This window comes from Mandrillus leucophaeus, unplaced genomic scaffold (assembly GCF_000951045.1).
Source record: "Mandrillus leucophaeus isolate KB7577 unplaced genomic scaffold, Mleu.le_1.0 Scaffold676, whole genome shotgun sequence".
Classification (NCBI taxonomy): Eukaryota; Metazoa; Chordata; class Mammalia; order Primates; family Cercopithecidae; genus Mandrillus; species Mandrillus leucophaeus.
The window spans coordinates 1,410,493-1,431,725 of record NW_012107319.1 but is presented as its reverse complement, the minus strand read 5'-3'; the positions used below and the strand labels follow the sequence as shown (position 1 = coordinate 1,431,725).

At 39.4% G+C, this 21,233-nt stretch overlaps 1 protein-coding gene across 2 annotated transcripts in view; it reads right to left on the bottom strand.

The window, feature by feature from the left end:
• BEND6 (BEN domain containing 6) overlaps positions 1–21,233 on the bottom strand; it is a 75,278-nt gene that overhangs the window by 14,211 nt on the left and 39,834 nt on the right. The window lies entirely within an intron of this gene.

Sequence of the window (21,233 nt, the reverse complement as noted above, 5' to 3'; positions counted from 1 at the left end):
ATTCTTAAATGGCACAAAGCAGCAGCATAAGGTGCTTGACCCAGCCTGGGGAATGGGAGGGCTTGACTTGGATGGGGAAACCAGAGCTTCTCTGAGGAAGTCAAGATTCATCTGACAACTTAAGACTGAGCAGGGATTAAATTGCTGAAGAGAATGAGGGGGTCATTAGAGGTATGGGAATAGCACCTTCTTCATATGAGGAACTGAAAGAAGGTGAAGTCTAGAACGTAAGAAGAAAAAGGGAATTTGGTATGAAGTGGGACTACAAGAATATTTACTATTTTTTTCAAATTACGTTTGTATATGTTCATTGGCATACATCATTCTTGTTATTTCTGCCTGTGTATCTCTAGTTTTATTAATGTATTTTCTTTTACGTAATTAGAACCATGCTGTATACATTGCATTGTATCATGCCTCTTTTTTTCCAATTAAAATGGTAAGGTGAATATTTTGCCTGTTTTATTAAATCTTCTTGGAAAATATGAGTCTTTAAGGTCTAATTTACATACAGTTAAAGGCAAAAACTTACATGAAGTCTGAGCAGAAATTTCATAGGTAAAGGGGACGAGTTTGATAAATGGGTGCACCCATTAAAAACACACCTAATCAAGATAGAACATTTCCATCCTCCCAGAATGTTACTTTACATCCTGTCTAAATCAATCCTTGGACTTACCTCAGAGGCAACCACTAATCTGACTTCTTTAGCTGTAGATAAATTTTACTTGTTCTAGAATTCCATATAAATGAACTCAAACAGTATATTCTCCCTTTTTTTTTGTCTTTTTTCTCCGCATAATAGTTTAACACATCCATGTTGTGTGTACCATAATTCATTTCTTTTTATTGCTAACATTCCATTACTTCAAATTAATGTATCCATTCACCTGTTGATGGGCTATTTTCCCTAATATCCAATATATTCATGTTCTGTAACTTATTAATTTATTTACTTATTTTGAGACAGAGTCTCATTCTGTCACCCAGGCTGGAGTGCAGTGGCATGATCTCGAATCACTGCAACCTCCGCCTTCCAGGTTCAAGTGATCCTCTGGCCTCAGCCTCCTGAGTAGCTGGGACGACAGGTGTGCATCATGCCAGCTAATTTTTGTATTTTTAGTAGAGATGGGGTTTCACCATGTTGGCCAGGCTGGTCTTGAACTCCTCACCTCAGGCGATCTGCCCACCTCGGCCTCCCAAAGTGCTGGGATTACAGGCGTGAGCCACCACGCCCGGTCCTATAACTTCTTTAAATGCTCCTTTTCTCACTTGGAAATTAGGTTGCTTCCAATGCTTCTTTTTTTCTTTTTTCTCTTCCTTCCTTCCTTCCTTCCTTCCTTCCTTCCTTCCTTCCTTCCTTCCTTCCTTTCTTTCTCTCTCTCTCTCTCTCTCTTTCTCTTTTTCTAGACAGAGCCCTGCTATTACCCAGGCTGGAGTAGAGTGGCATGATCACAGCTTACTGCAGCCTTGACTTCCCAGGCTCAAACAATCCTCCCACCGCAGCCTCCCAAGTAGCTGGGTCTACCTGGCTAATATTTTTATTTTTTGTAGAAATGGGGTCTCCCTATGTTGCCCAGGCTGGTCTCGAACTCCTGGGCTCAAGAGATCCTCCCAAAGCGCTGGGATTACAGTGGGGAACCACTTTGCTAGGCCCAATTTTCTTAATTACAAATAAAGCTTTGATAAACCTTCTTGCATCTACATTTTCATATGCACCTCTGATCATGTCAATGCTATACATTCCTGAGAGCATAACAGCATTAAGAGATATAAATGCTTTCAAGATTCAATTCATATTGCTGAATTGCTCTCTAGAAACATTTTTCCAACTTACACTCCCACCAGCAATATAAGAAATTGACCATATCACTGTGCCACCAACAATAGGTGTTAATCAGTAACAACCATCTTCATTTTTTTGATAGCTTAAAATCTTAGTACATTTTAAATTACAATTATTTAATTATTGTGAAGTTAAATATAATTTGTTTATTGATTATTAGAATTTCTTCTATCAATTATCTATTGGAGCATGGGATCTTGGTACTTTTTCTATTTTATAAGAACTGAAATGGTTTTTGTAAAGTGGTTACAAGAGTGCCTAGCACATTATAAGCAGAATGTATTAGCTTTATTATTAACTCCCTTATATATTAAGCATTTTAACCTTTTATTTTTCTTGAGTTGCAAATATTTTTCTCAAAGTGTTTATCTTTTAATTTTATAACATTTTAAACACACACAATTTAAACTTTCATTTTAGTTGAAAGTAGCAGTCTTTTCTTAGTATATTATCTGTTTATTTTATACTTAGAAAGTCATTCATTACTCAGATCAGTTAAATATTCACCAATAATTTTGTAGAGTTTAAATATCTTTTCACAAGTATGTTGTTTTCCTGGATATATTTTTTTAAACTTTTAATGGAAAATTTTAAACAGAAACAAAAATAGCAAATTCTCCCATTTCAATTCATGGCAAGTCTCATTCCACTTATACCCTGATCCCTTTTCTCCCCCAAATTATTTGATGCAAAGCACAGGCATCATCTCATTTTTATCTGTAAAAATTTCTGTAGGCATCTCTAAAAGGTGTATTTAAAAATATAACTGTTAACACCACTACTACAGCCAGAAATAGTTAACAATAGTTTTTAAATATCATTTTTAAAAACCATAGTCAATGTTCAAATTTCTCTGATGGTCTTATTTTTTAACAGTTTGTTTGAATCAAGATCCAGTAAGGACTATACGTTACAACCGGTTGCTGTCTCTTCCATATAAACTAAAGGTTTCCTCTCCCTTCCTAGTTTTTTTCCCTTGCAATTTATTAATTGTGGAAACTGGGTCATTTGTCCTGGAGAATTTCCTATAGTCAGATTTTGCTGTGATTGCACCCTTTGGTGGTATTTGACATATTCTCTGGTTCCCTGTATTTGATGTAGATTGGTAGTTAGATGTGAAGGGTTGATCGGATTCAGGTAGTGTTTTTAACTTCCATCAGGTGGCATTTAATGCCTGGCTAGCTTTTTTGTCATCTCAGCAGCTATGGATGATCACTGCATAGATTCATTATGTCACGATGGGTTGTAAAATAGTGATATTCTAATAATTTTCTTCTTCATTTACTAGCTGGAGTCCTACAAAGGGAAACTTCCTCTTATCAACTGTTTGGTTACCCAGAAGTCCATTTCATATAGTAATGGCAGGATACATGCTTGATTTTGGTTTGTATGTGCCAATTTTCAAAATTACGAGTTGGTTGTTTTCAGAAGATCATTACTTTTTTTTCTTTTTTGAATACCACTATGAACTCATGCATTTAAACATATATTAATACAATATGTGTCTATCTATTGTGGTTGTCATTCTTATTGATGCTCAAACTGTCCCATCTTTGGCTTGTGGGAAGCTCTTCTAGTTGACACATCTGCGTGTTCTAACTTCCTTGCTTTCTGATATGACAAGATGTTCCTGTATATTTCCTGCTTAAGCTTCTTCACAAGTCTTATTCTGTACATTTCGTATGCAAGACATGGAATCTGCCATTTACCCAAGAAGTCATCGTTCCCTTTAAAGGTTAATGATATTACAAAGGCACATCTAATTTCTAGGAGTGCTCTTGGCTATTGAGTTCCTGTTTTTAGGACTATTCAGGGAACCATATTAGAAAACTTGTTTAAATTTGATTTTATTTAATATTTTAATTATACATATTCATAGGGCAGATAATGATGTTTTGATACATATAGTGTATAATGATCAGATCAGGGTGATTAGCATATCTATTACTGCAAACATTTATCATTTCTTTATGTTGGGAACATTCCAAATCCTCCTTCTAGCTACTTGAAAATATATACTATTGTTAACTATAGTAATCCCACAAGGATATTGAACATTAGAAAATATTCTTCCTATCTAGCTGTAATTTTGTATGCTTTAATAAATCTCTCCCTACCTCTCCCTTCCCCCTACCCTTTCCAGTCTCTTGTATCCTCTGTTCTACTTTTTAGTTTTACGAGATTAACCTTTTTTTTTAGCTTCCATATACAAATGAGAACATGCAGTGTTTAGCTTTCTATTCCTGGCTTATTTCACTTAACATAATGATCATCCGTGTTGCCAAAAATGACAGGATTTCATTCTGTTTTACGGATGAATAATATTCCATTGTGTATCTATGCCACATTTTCTTTATCTATTCATCTGTTGTTGGACACTTAAGTTGATTCTCTACGTTATCTATTGTGAACCGTGCTGTTTCCACAGTGGCTGTACTGTTTTTACATTCACACCCACAGTGTATAAGAGTTCACTTTTCTCCACATTTTCACCAGAATTTGTTATTTTTTTATCTTTTTGATAATAGCCATCCTTCCTGGGGTGAGATGCTACCCCACTGTGGTTTTGACATGTATTTCCCTGGTGATCAGTGATGTTGAGCATTTTTTTCATATACCTATTGGCCATTTGTATGTCTTATTGAGAAATATCTGTTCAGATTGCCCATTTTTTTTCTTTTTTCTTTTCTTAAGAGATGATGTCTCTATCTGTCAACCAGGCTGGAGTGAAGTTGTGGCAGGCCAGTTCTCCCTGACAATCACACAGACAGGCCTGCATGACAGTCACACAGACAGGCCTGCCAAGCACTCCAGTTACACAGACAGATTTCCACAGCACTGCCTTGACGTTGAGCAAATAGTTAAACCTAGGGAAATCAGTGCCCAGACATCAAAGCTAGAAATGAAACATGATCAGTAGGAGCCTTGCATGGGCTTCTCCCTAACCTGGAGCAAGCCAAAATAATAGAGACAGTCTTTGATTCCTAGCGCCAGGACCTGTATCTGAGATGAGTCAAGGTAACAGAGGCAGCTGTTTGAACAGATTCATTGGAGAGTCTAAGGCAGCTCTCTGGACCAAGCTGTAAAGGAGATAAGATAGAAATAATCACTCTGGTACCACAGTAGACAGGCCTTGAAGGTAGTGGGGCCATTTTAATCAGACTTAGCAAGCATTTTTGTCTCTGACCTTCTAGTTGAAACAAAATTAGTTACCAGTAGACTTAGGCCAATGCTATACTGCACATAGGCACATAACCCCAACCTATATAAGCACTAAGAAAATTGCAACACTTCGAGTTGGTCTGGTGGAATTATCTCTGGCCTTCTCCCTGTATCCGGTTATAGCCATAAATTTCCTTCTTTCCTAGTTTGTCTGCTTCCTGTTATTGGGCCTCGAGAAAACACAGCTGGACCCAGCTTGGTTCCAGGAACAAAGTGGCATGATCACAGCACACTGTAAACTTCCGAAACTCCTGGACCCAAGCTGTCTTCCCATTTCAGCCTCCCGAGTAGCTGGGATTACAGGCGTAAGACACCACACCCAGCTCATTAAAAAAATTTTTTTTTTTTTTGTAGAAATAGGGTCTTGCTATGTTGCCCATGCTGGTCTCATACTCCTTGCCTCAAGTGATCCTCTAGTCTTGGCCATTTTTAAATCAGAATGTTTGTTTACTTTTGCTTTTGTTTCCTGTGCTTTTAAGGTCCTATTCACAAAATATTTTCCCAGACCAATGTCCTGGAGTGTTTCCCCTATGTTTTCTTCTAGTAGTTTCATTGTTTGGGTCTTAAATTCAGGTCTTTGATTTATTTTGAATTGATTTTTGCACAGGATGAGAGGTGGGGGTCTAGTTTCATTCTGCAAATAATTATCCAGTTTTCCCAGCACGATTTTTTTTTTTTTTTTAAATTTGAGACATGGTCTCGCTTCATCTTCCAGGCTGGAGTGCAGTAATGTGATCATGGCTCACTGGAGCCTCAACCTCCTAGGCTCAAGCAATCCTCCCACGCAGCTTCCGGAGTAGTTGAGACCACTGGTGTGTGCCACCACACCAGGCTCATTTTAACAGTTTTTGTAGAGATGGGTCTCCCTGTTTTGCCCAGGGTGGTCTCGAACTCCTAGGTTCAAGTGATTTTCCCACCTCAGCCTCTCAAAGTGTTAGGATTACAGGTGTGAGCCACCGTGCCTGGCTCCAGCACCATTTATTAAAGAGACTACATTTCCCCAGTGAATGTTCTTGGTGGCTTTGTCAAAAAACAAATGACTGTCGGTATATGGATTAGTTTCTGAGTTCTCTATTCTGTCCCATTGGTCTAATGTGTCATTTTTAAGCCAATACCATGCAGCTTTGGCTACTACAGCTTTGTAGTATATTTTGAGGTCGACAGAGTGATACTTCCAGCTTTGTTCTTTTTGCTCAGAATTGCTTTGGCTATTCAGGGTCTTTCACGAATCCATACAAATTATAAAAAATGTTTTTACTGTTTCTGTGAAAAATGTCATTGGTATTTTGATAGGAATTGCATTCAATCTATACATTGCTTTGGGTAAACTACAACTTTTTAAAGACAACATTTATTATGTGTTCAAACCAGTACTTCCCATTCAAAATCAGAACATGGAGTTTTAATTTAAACTGTATAGTTATGTTCTTAGTGAGTCACCTGGTGTGAAATGAGAAGGTAGCTTGGAATATCAATTTTCCCAACACATCCTTTTCCTGATTGACTTGCAGGACTTGCTACATGACTACATAGTTTTCAGGGCCCAACACAAACAAAAAATTCAGTGCTCATTGTTCAAAATCTCTAAAGAATTTTAAGATGGTGACAGCAGAGCCTTTAACCAGTATGTGGGCCCTTCTAAGAGCAGGGCCTTATGTAACTGCATGTCACACATCTACAAAGCCGGCCATGTTGAATTGTGATAGCTAACATTGTAACAACAAATACTTGCTATGTGCCAGTCTCTGTTCTGAATGCTTTCCCTGTCACTCAGGTGAGTACTTTATTATTTCCATTTTAGAGATGAAAAAAAGGAGGCACAGCATGGTTAAACAACTTGCACAAGGTTACACAGACACTAGGTGGCAGAGCAGGGCTTGAACTCAGGTGCTTTGCTTTCCCAAATTTTTACCTCTTTGCTCCTATGCCACACTGCTTCTTCCAAGAACTGTAAAGACTGAGTCTCTACAGTTGTTACTTTCTGTAGAGACAAGAGTCTCACTATATTGCCCAGGTTGGTCTCAAACTCCTGGCCTCAAGCAAACCTCCCTCTTTGGCCTCCCAAAGTGCCAGGATCACAAGATTGAGCCATTGTGCCTGGCCTGAAAGTGTCTTCCTATAGGTTTTTCAATGAGTTTTCCAGTTTTCACACTACCAGTACTACCATAATTCCTTTCACAGGTCCAATTCCTGAAAGCTTTTGCTCTTGATGTAATTTAGCCTATTTCTTTTTAACTTCTCTCCCTGTCTTCTGCCCACCTCCATCACAGGTACTGGAGTTCAGCTTTTTCAGATTTTTAAGTCAGTCATCACTCATCCATCTGCTTTTCAGCTTCTAAAATTTTATTGGCATCTTTTATCTGGTGTGGTCTTCTCTTGAGTTTTCTTGGTATCTTTTATCTGGTGTGGTCTTCTTTTGAGTTTTCTTGGTCCTTGTGGTTTTATGGATTTTACTACTTATTTCTCCTAACTAACTGTAATTTTGTACCCGTTGACCAACCTCTCCCTATCTCCCTCTTTCTTACTCCTCCTAGCCTCCGGTAACCACTATTCTACTATTTCTGGATCAACCTTTTTAGATTCCATATATAAGTGAGATCATGCAGTATTCATATTTCTGTGGTTGGCTTATTTCACTTAGCATAATGTCTTTGAGGTTCATCCACGTTGCTGCAAATGACAGGATTTCATTCTTTCTTATGGCTGAATAGTATTCCACTATATATATATGCCACATTTTCTCCATCCCTTTGTCCATTGATGGACACTTGGATTCCACATCTTGGCTATTGTGAAAAGTGCTGCATCAAACATGGGGGTGCAGATATCTCTTACACAAAATGATTTCCTTCACCTTGCATAAATTCCAAGTAGTGAGATTGCTAGATCATATGGTAGTGCTATTTTTATTACTATTTTTTTTGAGACAGAGTCTTGCTCTGTCACCCAGGCTGGAGTGCAGTGACACGATCATAGCTCACTGTAGTCTCAGCCTCCCAGACTCAAGCAATCCTCCTGCCTTAGCCTCTCGCATAGCTGGGACTATAAGAATGAGCCACCATGCCCGGCTAATTTTTTAATTATTTATAGTGGAGATGAGGTCTCACCTTGTTGCCCAGGCTGGTCTCAAGTCCTGAGCTCAGGCAATCTCCCTGCCTTGGCCTCCTAAAGTGCTGGGATTACAGGCATAAGCCACCATGCCCAGCCCTATATTTAATATTTTAAAATATGCAATATACCCAGGTAACAAACCTGCACATATACCCCCTGAATCTAAAATGAAAGCTGACATTACTTAAAAAAAAAAGTGGACAAACAATCTGAATAAACATTTCTCAAAAGAAGACACAGAAGGCTGGGTGCAGTGGCTCACGCCTGTAATCCCAACACTTTGGGAGGCCATGGCGGGCGGATCACCTGAGGTCAGGAGATCGAGAACAGCCTGGCCAACATAGCGAAACCCCTTCTCTACTAAAAATACAAAGAAATTAGCCAGACGTGGTGGCATGCACCTGTAGTCCCAGCTACTTGGGAGGATGAGGCAAGAGAATTGCTTGAACCCAGGTGGCGGAGTTTGGCAGTGAGCTGACATCACACCACTGCACTCCAGTGTGGGCAACAGAGCAAGACTCCATCTCTAAAAAAAAAAAAAAAAAAAAAAAAAAGACACAGAACTGGCCAACAAGTATATTTTAAAATGCTCAACATCACTAATCATTAGGGAAATGCAAATGAAAACCATACTAAGATCTCACCTTACCCCAGTTGGAATGACTGTTACTAAAAAGACAGAAAATAACATATGCTGGCAAGGGTGTGGAGAAAGAGGAACTCATATGCTTGATGGGAATATAAATTAGTACAGCCATTATGGACAACAGTATGTCCATAAATATACTGACAACAGTATATTTAATATTGGCTTTCTAATAGTAGCCATTCTAACTGGTATGAGATGGTATCTTACTGTGGGTTTGATTTCATTTTTCTGATGACTAGTGATGTGGAGCAATTTTTCATATGTTTGTTGGCCACTTGTATGTCTTCTTTTGAGAAGTGTCTGTTCATGTCTTTTGCCCATTTTTAAATGGGATTATTTGTTTTTTGCTTGTTCAATTTTTTAAGTTCCTTATAGAGTCTGGATGTTACACCTTTGTCAAATGTGTAGCTTGCAAATATTTTCTCCCATTCTGCAGGTTTTCTGTTTACTCTGTTGACATTTTCTTTTGATGTGCAGAAGCTCTTTAGTTTAATTAGGTCCTACATGTCAATTTTTGTTTCATTGCAATTGCTTTTGAGGACTTAGTCATAAATTATTTTCAAGGACTGATGTCCAGAATGGTGTTTCCTAGGTTTTCTTCTTGGATTCTTACAGTTTGAGGTTTTACATTTAAATCTCGAATCCGTCTTGAGTTAATTTTTGTATATGGTAAAAGGTAAGGATCCAGTTTTACTTTTCTGCATACATCTAGCCAGTTATCCCGCACCATTTATTGAATAAGAAGTCCTTCCCCCATTGCTTATTCTTGTCAACTTTGTTGATGATTAGATGGCTATAGGTGTATAGTTTTATTTCTGTGTTATCTCTTCTGTTCCATTGGTCTACATGTCTGTTTTTGTACCAGTACCATGCTGTTTTAATTATTATATATTGATAGGATAGTTTGGGGTCAGATAATGTGATGACTCTGGCTTTGTTCTATTTTCTTAGGATTGCTTTAGTTATTCAGGCTCTTTTTTGGTCTCTTATGAATTTTAGAATAGTTGCTTTCCAGTTCATGACATTGGTAGTTTGATAGGAATAATGTTGAATTGGTAGATTAAGCAGTATGTTCATTTTAATGGTATCAATTTTTCCAATCCATGAGCATGGAATGTTTTTCCATTTTTTTGTGTGTCATTTGTGATTTCTTTCAGCAGTGTTTTGTAGTTTTCCTTGTAGAGATCTTTCACCTTCTTGGATAGATGTATTCCTAGGTATTTTATTTATCTATTTATTTGACTAGTGTAAATGGGATTGTGTTCTTGATTTGGCTCTTGGCTTGAATGTTATTGGTGTGTAGAAATGTTACTAATTTTTGTACATTTATTATTATTATTATTGGTACCAAATTTCTTTATTTGAAGGAATGGTACAAATCAAAGAACTTAAGTGAATGTTTTGGTACAACTTATAGAAAAGGTAAAGGAAACCCCAACATGTATGGACTGCCTTGGTCACCAGGGAAGTCACTCCATAGATACAGGGAAATTAGCTTAAGGCTTAGCTTTCATTATCACTGTCTCCCAGGGTATGCTTGTCAAAGAGATGCTCTGCCAAGCCAGATTCCGGTGCTCCCATCTTGTGCAAGTTGGTCACGTAGTCACCCAATTCTTGGATGGATTTCACCTGCTCATTCAGGTGCTGTGTCTCAATGAAGTCACACAAATGGGGATCATTTTTGTCAGTGGCCAGTTTGTGCAGTTCCAGTAGTCACTGATTCACATTTTTTCTTTCCAAATGTAATGCCCACTCCTCTGCATTTAGCCCGTGTAGGAGGTGTAGAGCTCCAGGTTGATCTGGAGGTTGATGGCAGCCTCTGATTCCTGGTGGTAGTTCTGGCGCACCTGCGAGGGGGACGTGGTAGTCATGGCGGTGGCGGTGGCTATGCGGCGCTGGAACGGCAGCGGAGGCCTTGCGACGGTCCCAGGGTGCGGTGAGGAGGTGGCGGAGGGCTGGTTATGGGCGACTGGCGGGGGTGGGGGGGACGAGCGCCAGGTTCTGTCCAAGCACTGTTGAAGCAGGAAACCTTGGCGAGTCTCTGTGAAGAACGTCTGCCCTACATTTATTTTGTATCGTGAAATTTTACTAGAGTTGTTATCATTTCCAGGAGATGTTTGGCAGAATATTCAGGGTTTTCTCATATAGACTTATATTGTCAGCAAAGAGAGATAGCTTGACTTCTTTTCCTATTTGGATGCATTTTATTTCTTTCTCTTGCTTCATTGCTCTGGCTACCAATTCTAGTACTAGGTTGAATAGGAGTGATGACAGTGGTCATCCTTGTCTTGTTCCAGTTCTCAAAAGCAATGCTTCTGGTTTTACCTGTTCAGTATGAACTGGCTGTGGGTTTGTCACAGGTGGCTCTTATTATTTTCAGGTGTGTTCCTTTGATGCCTAGTTTCTTGAGGGTTTTTATCAAGAAAGGATGTTGGATTTTATTTAAAGCTTTTTCCACATCTATTGAGATGATCATAAGGTTTTTGTTTTTACTTTTGTTTATGTGGTAATCACACTTATTGATTTGTGTATGTCGAACCAACCTTATATCCCAGGAATGACGCCTACTTAATAGTGGTGAATTAACTTTTTGATGCACTGTTTGATTTGAACTGCTAGTATTTTGTTGAGGATTTTTGCATCTCTGTTCATCAGGGATATTGGCCTGTAGTTTTCTTTTTTCATTGTGTCTTTGCAAAGTTTTGGTATCAGAGTGATGCTGGCTTTGTGGAATGAGCTGGAGAGGAGTCCTTCCCTTCTCTATTTTTTGGAATAGTTTCAGTAGAATTGGTAGCAGCTCTTTGTATGTCTGGCGGAATTTGGCTATGAATCCATCTGGTCTGGGTGTTTTTAGTTGGTAGTTTTTGTTGTTGTTGTTGTTGTTGCTGTGTGTTTTTGAGACAGGGTCTCTCTCTGTCACCCAGGCTATAGTGCAGTGGTGCAATCACAGCACATTGCAGCCACCATCTCTCGGGCTCAAGCAATCCTCCTGCTTCAGACTCCTGAGTAGCTGGGACTACTGGCACGTGTCACAACACTTGGCTAATTCTTTTTATTTTTAATAGATATAAGGTCTTGTGTTGTTGCCCAGGCTGATCCTGAACTCTGAGATCAAGCAGTCCTCCTGCCTTGGCCTTTCAAAGTGGTGTGATTACAAGCATGAGCCTCTGTGCCCAGCAGATTTTTTATTATTGGTCCAATTTTAGTACTTGATATTAGTCTGTTTAGGGTTTCAATTTGTTTCTGGTTCAACCTTAGGAGAGTGTGTGTTTCCAAGAATGCATCCATTTCCTCTAGATTTTCTAGTTTGTATGTGTAGAGGTGTTCGTAATAGTCTCTGAGGATCTTTTGTATTTCTGTGGTGTCAGTAATGTAACCTTTGTTGTTTCTGATTGTGCTTGTTTGGATTTTCTCTGTTTTCTTTTCTTTGTTAATTTTGCTTGCAGTCTGTCAATCTTGTTTATCCTTTCAAAGAAAAAACTTTTAGTTTCATTGATTCTTTGTATGGATTTTTGGGTCTCAACTTTGTTTAGTTCTTCTTTGACTTTAGTGATTCCTTCTGCTAGCTTTGGGGTTTCTCTTGTTTTTCTAGTTTCTCTAGGTGTAAAGGTTAGATCACTGAGATGTTTCTAACTTTGTGAGGTAAATGTTTAGTACTATAAACTTTCCTCTTAACATTAGTTTTGCCGTATCCCAGAAATTTTGGTATGTTGTATTTCTTTTTCATTAATTTCAAAGAATTTTTAAAATTTCTGCCTTAATTTCATTGTTTACCCAAAGTAATTCAGGAGCAAGTTGTTTAATTTTCATGTAATTGTGTGGTTTTGAGAGATCTTCTTGATATTGATTACTATTTTTATTCCACTGTGGTCCGAGAGTATGGTTCATATAATTTCAATTTTTTTGAATTTATTGAGACTTGCTCTGTGGCCAAGCATGTGTTCAATCTTGCAATATTTTGCATGAGTAGATGAGAATAATGTATATTCTGAGGTTGATGGGTGGAATATTCTGTAGATGTCTCTTAGGTCCAATTCATCAAATGTCCAATTTAATTCTAGAATTCCTATGTCAGTTTTCTGCATGAATGATCTGTCTAATGTTGTCAGTGGGGTGTTTTCAAGTCCCCCACTATTATTGTATGGCTGTCTAAGTCTTCTTATAGGTCTAGAGTACTTGTTTTATTTATCAGGGTGCTCCAATGTTGGGTGCATATATATTTAGGATAGTTAAGTCTTCTTATTTAATTGAACCTTTTATCATTATGTAATGCTCTACTTTGTCCTTTCTTTTTCTATTGTTGGCTTAAAGTCTGTTTTATCTGATATAAGAATCATGACCCTGCTCTTTGTTATTCTCGATTTGCGATATTTCTCTAGCCCTTTACTTTGAGCCTATAGGTGTCATTACATATGAGGTCTACTTGTTTTTTTTAATCCAACATACCACTCTGTGCCTTTTAAGTGCAGCGTTTAGACCATTAACATTCAAAGTCAATACTGATATGTGAATTTTTGATCCTATTGTAAAGTTGTTAGCTGGCTGCTTTGTAGTTTCTATCATGTGGTTATTTTACAGTATCTGTGGAAAATGTACATAAGTGTGTTTTTGTGGTAGTGGGTATCATTATTTTGTTTACATGTTTAGAACTTCCTTAAGAAACTCTTGTAAGTCTGGTCTAGTAATAACTCATTCTCTTAGCACTTGCTTGTCTGGAAAATATTTTGTTTCTCCTTCACTGATGAAGCTTAGTTTGTCAGGATATGTATGTCTTGGTTGGAATTTCTTGTCTTTAAGCATGCTGAAAATAGGCCCCTAACCTCTCCTGCCTTGCAAGGTTTCTGTTGAGAAGTCCACTGTTCACCTGATGGGGTTCCCTTTGACATTTTTCTCTAGTGGCTTTTAAGATTTTTTTCTTGCCAGGTGCAGTGGCTCATGCCTGTAATCCCCAGTACTTTGTGAGGCCAAGGTAGTGGATCACTTGAGCCCAGGAGTTCAAGATCAGCCTGGACAACATGGCAAAACTCCATCTCTCAAAAAAATAGAAAAATTGGCCAGGCATTGTGGTGCATGCCTGTAGTCTCAGTTACTTGGGAGGCTGAGGTGGAAGGATTACCCAAGCTCAGGAGGTGGAGGTTGCAGTGAGCAGTGATGGCACCACTACACTCCAACCTGGGCAACAGAGACCCTGAGACCCTGTCTCAAAAAAAAAAAAGATTTTTTCTTCAGCATTGGCCCTGGAGGATCTGGTGACTATATGTCTTGGTGATATTCATTTTGTATAGGATGTAACAGGTATTCTCTGGATTTCTTTTTCTTTTTCATGTGGGTATGATTTTTTTTCTTTTTTTTTTTCTTTCCCTAAAATTTTTTTTCTTTTTCTTTCCCTTTTCTCCCTGTGGCTGTAGTGAATACTGGGTAGGGTCTTTTGGCTTCGTTTCTATAGGTCTATGCACTTCTGTTGGCAGGTTTCATATTGGGCTGTGCAGTTTGACCTACAGGCCAGTACATGGCACTTACAGGTAAGAGCTGGCTACAACCAAAGTGGCTGGGTATGGACTTGATCCTTGTTTTACTGAGAGAAGTTCTCTGTGGTCTCAGTCAATGGGCTGATTGGTAGAGTACACAGTGGTCTGTGCTCTCTGCTTAGCCGCAGGGAAAGGAGGGACCAAAATGGGCAGGGCTGGATGGACAGGTCCACCTACAGGCTCCCTGATAGCAGGCACAAGCATCAGTACTGAGGGGGAATCCAGTGGGTGGCCACCAAGTGCCCAGAGGTGTGCCTAGATGTGGAGCTGGGAAATCTCCTTGGCCCCAAGTTCTCTGCACAGGCATGAGGGAGGTGTCCTAAACTAATCCAGGAGAGTGAGTGCAATAGATGCCTGGAGATCTGCTTGAATGCGGAGCAGTAAGGATCCCCCTGCACCTGGTTCTCTGCACAAGAAGGGTGGGGCAGCTCAGGCTGCTGAATCAGCTTAGCAAGTGTTCCAAATGCCTGGAGATCTGCCTGGGCATGAAGCGGAGACGGCCTTCATGCCATCAGTGTACAGAATCTCTGTGAATCTCTGTACAGAAACGGTGGGGTGAATCAAGCTCCTAATCCACATGAGCAGGTGCTCCGAATACCTGGAGATCTGCCTGGGCATGGAGTGGAGAGAGTCCCATTGCACCAAGATTTATGCCCAAGAAGGGTAGGGAGCAACTCAGGCTGCTGAACCAGATGAGGGGGTGCTCCTAATACCTGGACACCTGCCTGGGTCCTGTGAGTGAAGCGGAGAGGAAACTGCTGCACGATGACTTCAGGGGAGTGGGCTGATGGACCCAGCAATTTTCTTGCCCATTTTTAAACGGAATTATTTGATTTTTTGCTATTGGGTTGTTGGAGTTCCCTATATTTTCTGGATATTAACCCCATGTCAGATGCAGAGTTTGCAAACATTTTCTCCATTTTGGAGGTTGTCTCTTCACTCTGTTGATTGTTTCCTTTGTTGTGTAGAAGCTTTTTGGTTTGATATAATTGTATTTGTCTTTTTTTTTTTTTTTTTGCTTTTGTTGCCTATGCTTTTGGGGTCTTATTCAAAAAATCCTTTCCCAGACCAATGCCACGAAGCATTTCCCAATGTTTTCTTCTAGAAGTTCCACAGTTTCTGGTCTTAACGTTTGTCTTTAATCCATTTTCGGTTGTTTTTTGGAGTCTAAAAACACTGATTTTTCATTCTTTACTAAAATGTCATTACTTACAAGAGTTAAGTTTTTGGCTGATGCTTTGTTTTTCTTAGGTGTACACATGATAAATACTGACTATTTAATACCTTTCTGTACAATAGATATATCACTGATTTTCTTTCACATCCTATTGTGTTGGTCAGTTGTAGTGCACAAGATATGTATTAAATGCTTAACACACACACATAGCACACACACACATTTGCCATCCTGAATGTCTAGAATGGCATATTCATTCTGCCATTTTTCTTAGTTACCAGGCTTTATAAACATAGAAACAGCCCTGATTCTTAAAGAGTTAGGAACATTATTGCAAACAAAGTAAATAATCAGCATATAGTCTTCCCTTAGACCCCTTTCTTAATAGTATTATACAAGAGATTTCAACTTTCTGTTATCTTCCTAGTTCCAACTGCAGCTTTACAAGAAGGCCTGCTATGACCATGCCATTAACATTATAAGCCACTCCCTCTCCCTCAAAACGTAATCCTTTTTTGCAGCCTCTATTTTTTCCAAAGCACCTTTCACCATCCAACATACTATATAATTTACTTAATTATCTTTTGTATGTTTTTTAACCATCCCCTCTTGCCACACATACACACAAACACACACACACACTCCATGAAAGCGTGAATCTTTGACTGTTTTGTCCATTGAGTTTCCTAGGTACTTAGAATAGCCCCTTTCACATAGTAGGGACTTTATAAATATTTACTAAATGAATAAATGGGCTGGGTGCGGTGGTCAGGCCTGCAATCCCCGCACACTTTGGGAGGAGGAGGTGGGCGGATCACGAGGTCAGGAAATCACGACCATCCTGGCTAACACGGTGAAACCTCGTCTTTACTAAAAATACAAAAAATTAGCCAGGCGTGGTGGTGGGCGCCTGTAGTCCCAGCTACTCAGGAGGCTGAGGCAGAGAATGGCATGAATCTAGGAGGCAGAGCTTGCAGTGAGCCGAGATCGTATCACTGCACTGCAGCGTGGGAGACAGAGTGAGTCTCCGTCTCAAAAAATAAATAAATAAAATGAATAAATGCAGAAATGAACACTGCAGTGACAGTAGGCAGTTCCTGACTTCTGTTGTCACAAGTCCAGTCAATTGCCAACTTTACTACTTCGTTTCCAGGGTTAAATTCTAGTGTGTGTGTATGTGGTGGGGACATGTGGAGATAGACAATATTAAATACATAGTAGATTACACAGACTTGCAAGTGCCAAAAAGGAAACAAAACAGGGGAAGATAATATAAACTGGGAGACAAAAGGTTGAAATTTTAGATGGGAGGAAGATCAGGGAAAAGTTGAATTAGCAGTGAAGATCTGAAAGAAGTGGGGGTTCAAGGCCTATGGATAACTGGAGGAAGAACATTCTGGGCAGAGGGAATGGAAAGCACAAAGACACTGAAGATAAGATCATGCCTGATGTCTTCGGAGGGAAAGTAAGTGGTCCAGTTGTCTGGATCACAGAGAAGGAGAGGATGAGGAGTAGAAAACAAGGCCAGAGAAGTAAGTGGAGGGGAGGTGGCCAGATCATGTAAGGAACCAAAGATCATAAAAGGACTTTAATTTCTATACTGAATGAGGTACGAATTCACTGGAGAGTTTTAAGCACAGGAGGACATGAACTGGTTTACATTTAACAAACTCATTCTCACTGCTGTGTTGAGAATAGACCTCATAGGAACAAGAACAGAAGTAGCAATGCAAGTTACAATGCCACCTTAATTATAGATGAGAGGTAATGGTGGCTAGGACCAGAGTAGCAGCAGTAGGGGTGGTAAAAGGGATTGAGTTTCAGAAATATTTTGAAGGCAAAGCTAGTGGGATTTGCTAATGGACTGAGTGTGGGGTGTAAAATAAATACAGAAATAGAAGATAACATGAAGATAACATCATAGTTTCTGGCTTAAGGAACTTGAACAATGAAATTAACATTAGCTAGGATGAGGAAGAAAGAAACAGGTTGAGGGAGGTAAGGAATGTGGTTTGAAACATGTTAGCCTATCAGTCATGTCAAGCATTCAGTTAGACAATGAGTTAAAGAGGCCCAGGCAGGAGATAGAAATCTGACAAGCATAGCTCACTGATTTTTGTGTGTGTGTGTGTGTGTGTGTTTTTTTTTTTTTTTTTTTTTTTACAGAGTCTCACTGTGTTGCTCAGGCTGGAGTGCAGTCGTGTAATCTCAGCTCACTGCAACCTCCATATCCCGGGTTCAAGCAATTCTTGTGCCTCAGCCTCCCAGGTAGCTGGGACCATAGGCGTGCAATACCATGCCTGGTTAATTTTTGTATTTTGAGTAGAGATGGAGTTTCGTCATGTTGCCCAGGTTGGTCTTAAACTCCTGGTCTCAAGTGATCCACCCGCTTTGGCCTCCCAAAGTGCTGGATTACAGGTGTGAGCCACTGCGCTCAGCCTCATTGATGGATATTTATACCATATTATTGGAGTCGGTCATCTAGAGAATGAATGCAGATAGAAAAGAAAAAAGTCCAAGTACGGAGCCAGGGGAATCATAAAATACTTAGAGGATGAGATAATGAATCAGCTAAATGGAATAAGATGGAAAGACCAACAATATGAGAGGAAAGCTGGTGAATTTGGTATCCTGGAAAGCAGGTAAAGAACCTTTTTCAAGGACAGAGAGTTGTCCAAATGTGTCAAAATGCTGGTAACAGGACACTTAAGATGACAATTGATAAATGACTATTGAGGTTAGCAATGCAGAATATCATGATTGAACTGTGTCCCCCAAAAAGATGTGTCAGAAGACTAACCCCTATTACCTCAGAATGTGATCTTATTTGGACATAGGGTTTTTACAGATGTAATTGAGTTGAAATGAGGTCATTAGGGTGGGCCCTAATATAATACGACTGGTGTTCTTATACGAAGGGAGAGGTTTAGATACAGAGAGAGAAGCACACAAGGAGAACATCCTGCGAAGACTGGGGTTATGCTGATTTATTCAAGGAACAATCAGAAGCTAGGAGAGAAGCCTGAACAGATTCTTCCTAGCACCTGCAGGGGGAGTATGGCCCTGCTGACACCTTGAGTTTATAATTCCAACCTCGAGACTGGTGAGAGAATAAATTTCTGTGGTTTAAGCCACCTAGTTTTTGGTACTTTGTCACTGTAGCCCTAGCAAGCTAATACATGGAGATGACTGATGATCATGAGAAGAGAAATTACAATGAAATTAAAGGATCTAATTGGAGTGGGATCCAGAAAGAATAACAGGGAGGAAACTGAACAGAGTGTGTATAGTCAAGACTTTTAAGGAGTTTTTCCATAAGAGGAAGGAGAAAAACAGAAGGTAGAGAAGCAAATGGTCTGAAAGTGAGGTTTTTTTTTAATGGGAGAAATAATAGTATGTTTGATACTAATGGGAATGATTCATTAGAGAAGGAAAATCTAATCTTGCAGGAGACGGGGCAGAATCTCTGGAGCAATGTTCCTGATTACAAAAAAGGGGATGGGATCTGGTGCACTGAAGGAGATTGAGACTCACAAGGATAGGTTATTCATGAATAAGAGGAAGTAAAGGGGGTACAGAAGCACAGGTGCGGGGAGATGGCAGTGGCTTCATATCCTCCCACTTCTCAGTGAAGTAAGAAGTAAAGCCATCACCTGAGAGTTAAGAAGACTGGGAATTGGCAGAAAGAGAAGAAAATGAAATGGCAATTTGGACCCTGGGAGAGAGAAGAAACTGGTCATAGTAAGTGATTATTTTCATATGCTACTGAAGCTGATTGGTACTCTTTATTTAAAATTTTCTCTTCTATATTTATAATGAAATTTAGCCTACAGTTTTTTGGGGAATGGATTATGTGTCAGGTGTCAATAAAAATATATAACAGCAATAATAACTACCATTGCTGAGTTCTTCTCTTGTGCCAGGTACTGGGTAAAGCATTTCTACTAATTCACTCATTCAATTCTCATAGCCACAAGGAAGTCATATATTGCTTTCCTCTGCTTTTTGGATGAGGAAATTGCAGTGGGGGATAAGGGCACAGTGAAATAATATGGCCAAAGTTTTAAAGCAAGGTTGGGCTTCACGCCAAGGTCTATAGCTCCAAGATTAATACTTTTAATTAGCAATTCATGCTAATTTTATAAACTAGCTTTTCATCCTATGCTAAATTCTGGAAGAGATTATGTAAAAATGGGAATTATCTATTCTTTGGAAATCATAAAAAACTAGTCAAAAGAAAACATCAGTTTTAAAAACATAATATTTAAAATGAAGAAATAAGGCCAGGTATGGTGGCTCACACCTGTAATCCCAGCACTTTGGGAGGCCAAAGCAGAAGGATGGCTTGAGGCCAGGAGTTCGAAACCAGCCTGGGTAACACAGTGAGACCCCTATCTCTATGAAAAATTTTTAAAACTAGTCGGGTGTGGTGGTGCATGCCTATAGTCCTAGCTACTCAGGAGGCTGAGGCAGGAGGGTTGCTTAGGTTTAGGAGTTTGAGATTGCAGTAAACTATGATCTCATCACTGCACTCCATCCTGGGCAACAGAGCGAGACCCTGTCTCTGTAAAACAAACAAACAAATTTAAAAAATGAAGCGAAGAAATAAAGAGGTAATGGCTTGTTAATTGAAAAACATCTTTCTTCTTACATGTGACTATTTTTACTTAAAAGTATGAAGACGTTAATTTAACAAATATTCTTAGGAAAGGATGTGAATCATTACTCTCAGCCTCATTCATCACCATGTTCTATCTGTCTCTTATTACTATTCTGTCTCTAAATGCATTGTGAACCACTTTCTTTATTTTCTTTTTTTTTTTTTTTTTTTTTTTTTTGAGACAGAGTCTCGCTCTGTGGCCCAGGCTGGAGTGCAGTGGCCAGATCTCAGCTCACTGCAAGCTCTGCCTCCTGGGTTCACGCCATTCTCCTGCCTCAGCCTCCTGAGTAGCTGGGACTACAGGCGCCCGCCACCTCGCCCGGCTAGTTTTTTGTATTTTTTAGTAGAGACGGGGTTTCACCGTGTTAGCCAGGATGGTCTCGATCTCCTGACCTCGTGATCCGCCTGTCTCGGCCTCCCAAAGTGCTGGGATTACAGGCTTGAGCCACCGCGCCCGGCCCACTCTCTTTATTTTCATAAGCCATTGTTGTAGGGTAGGCTGCTACTATGTGAGACTGGATGATTGTACGGCCTTTCTGGTGGTTCTGCCTCACTTTCTTGTACCACTTGTACTCATTCTGTACACAGCAACTGGAAGGACTTATTTTCAAAATGTTCTGTGTATTTACTGTTTTACAACTGAGTGCTGCCAACATAGTATCCTAATTACAAAATATTCAGCTGTATAAAATAATGTATAGTGCTTAACTACAAATGGAAAGCATAATTTTTGAAAAAATAAACACATGAACATCACATAGGATCCTACAAAAAGGCATTAAACCAAGTAGTTTTTAATTTGCTTATGCTTCTTTCTCCTTTTTTCATTTTTTTCCCCAGACACTGGAGTATTTTGTGGTGAGTTTTCTTCTTTATATTTTTCCAGTGGAATGCTATTGTTTTCCCAAGTCACTCTTCCCAACAGAAAAAAATGAAGATGTACTCTATGGACTCTAATTCCAGTGATTTCATGAAGAATCACAATAAGTTCCATTTTCTAGAGATTTCCCTAGCAGAGAGGGGTGACCTAAGCACATCAT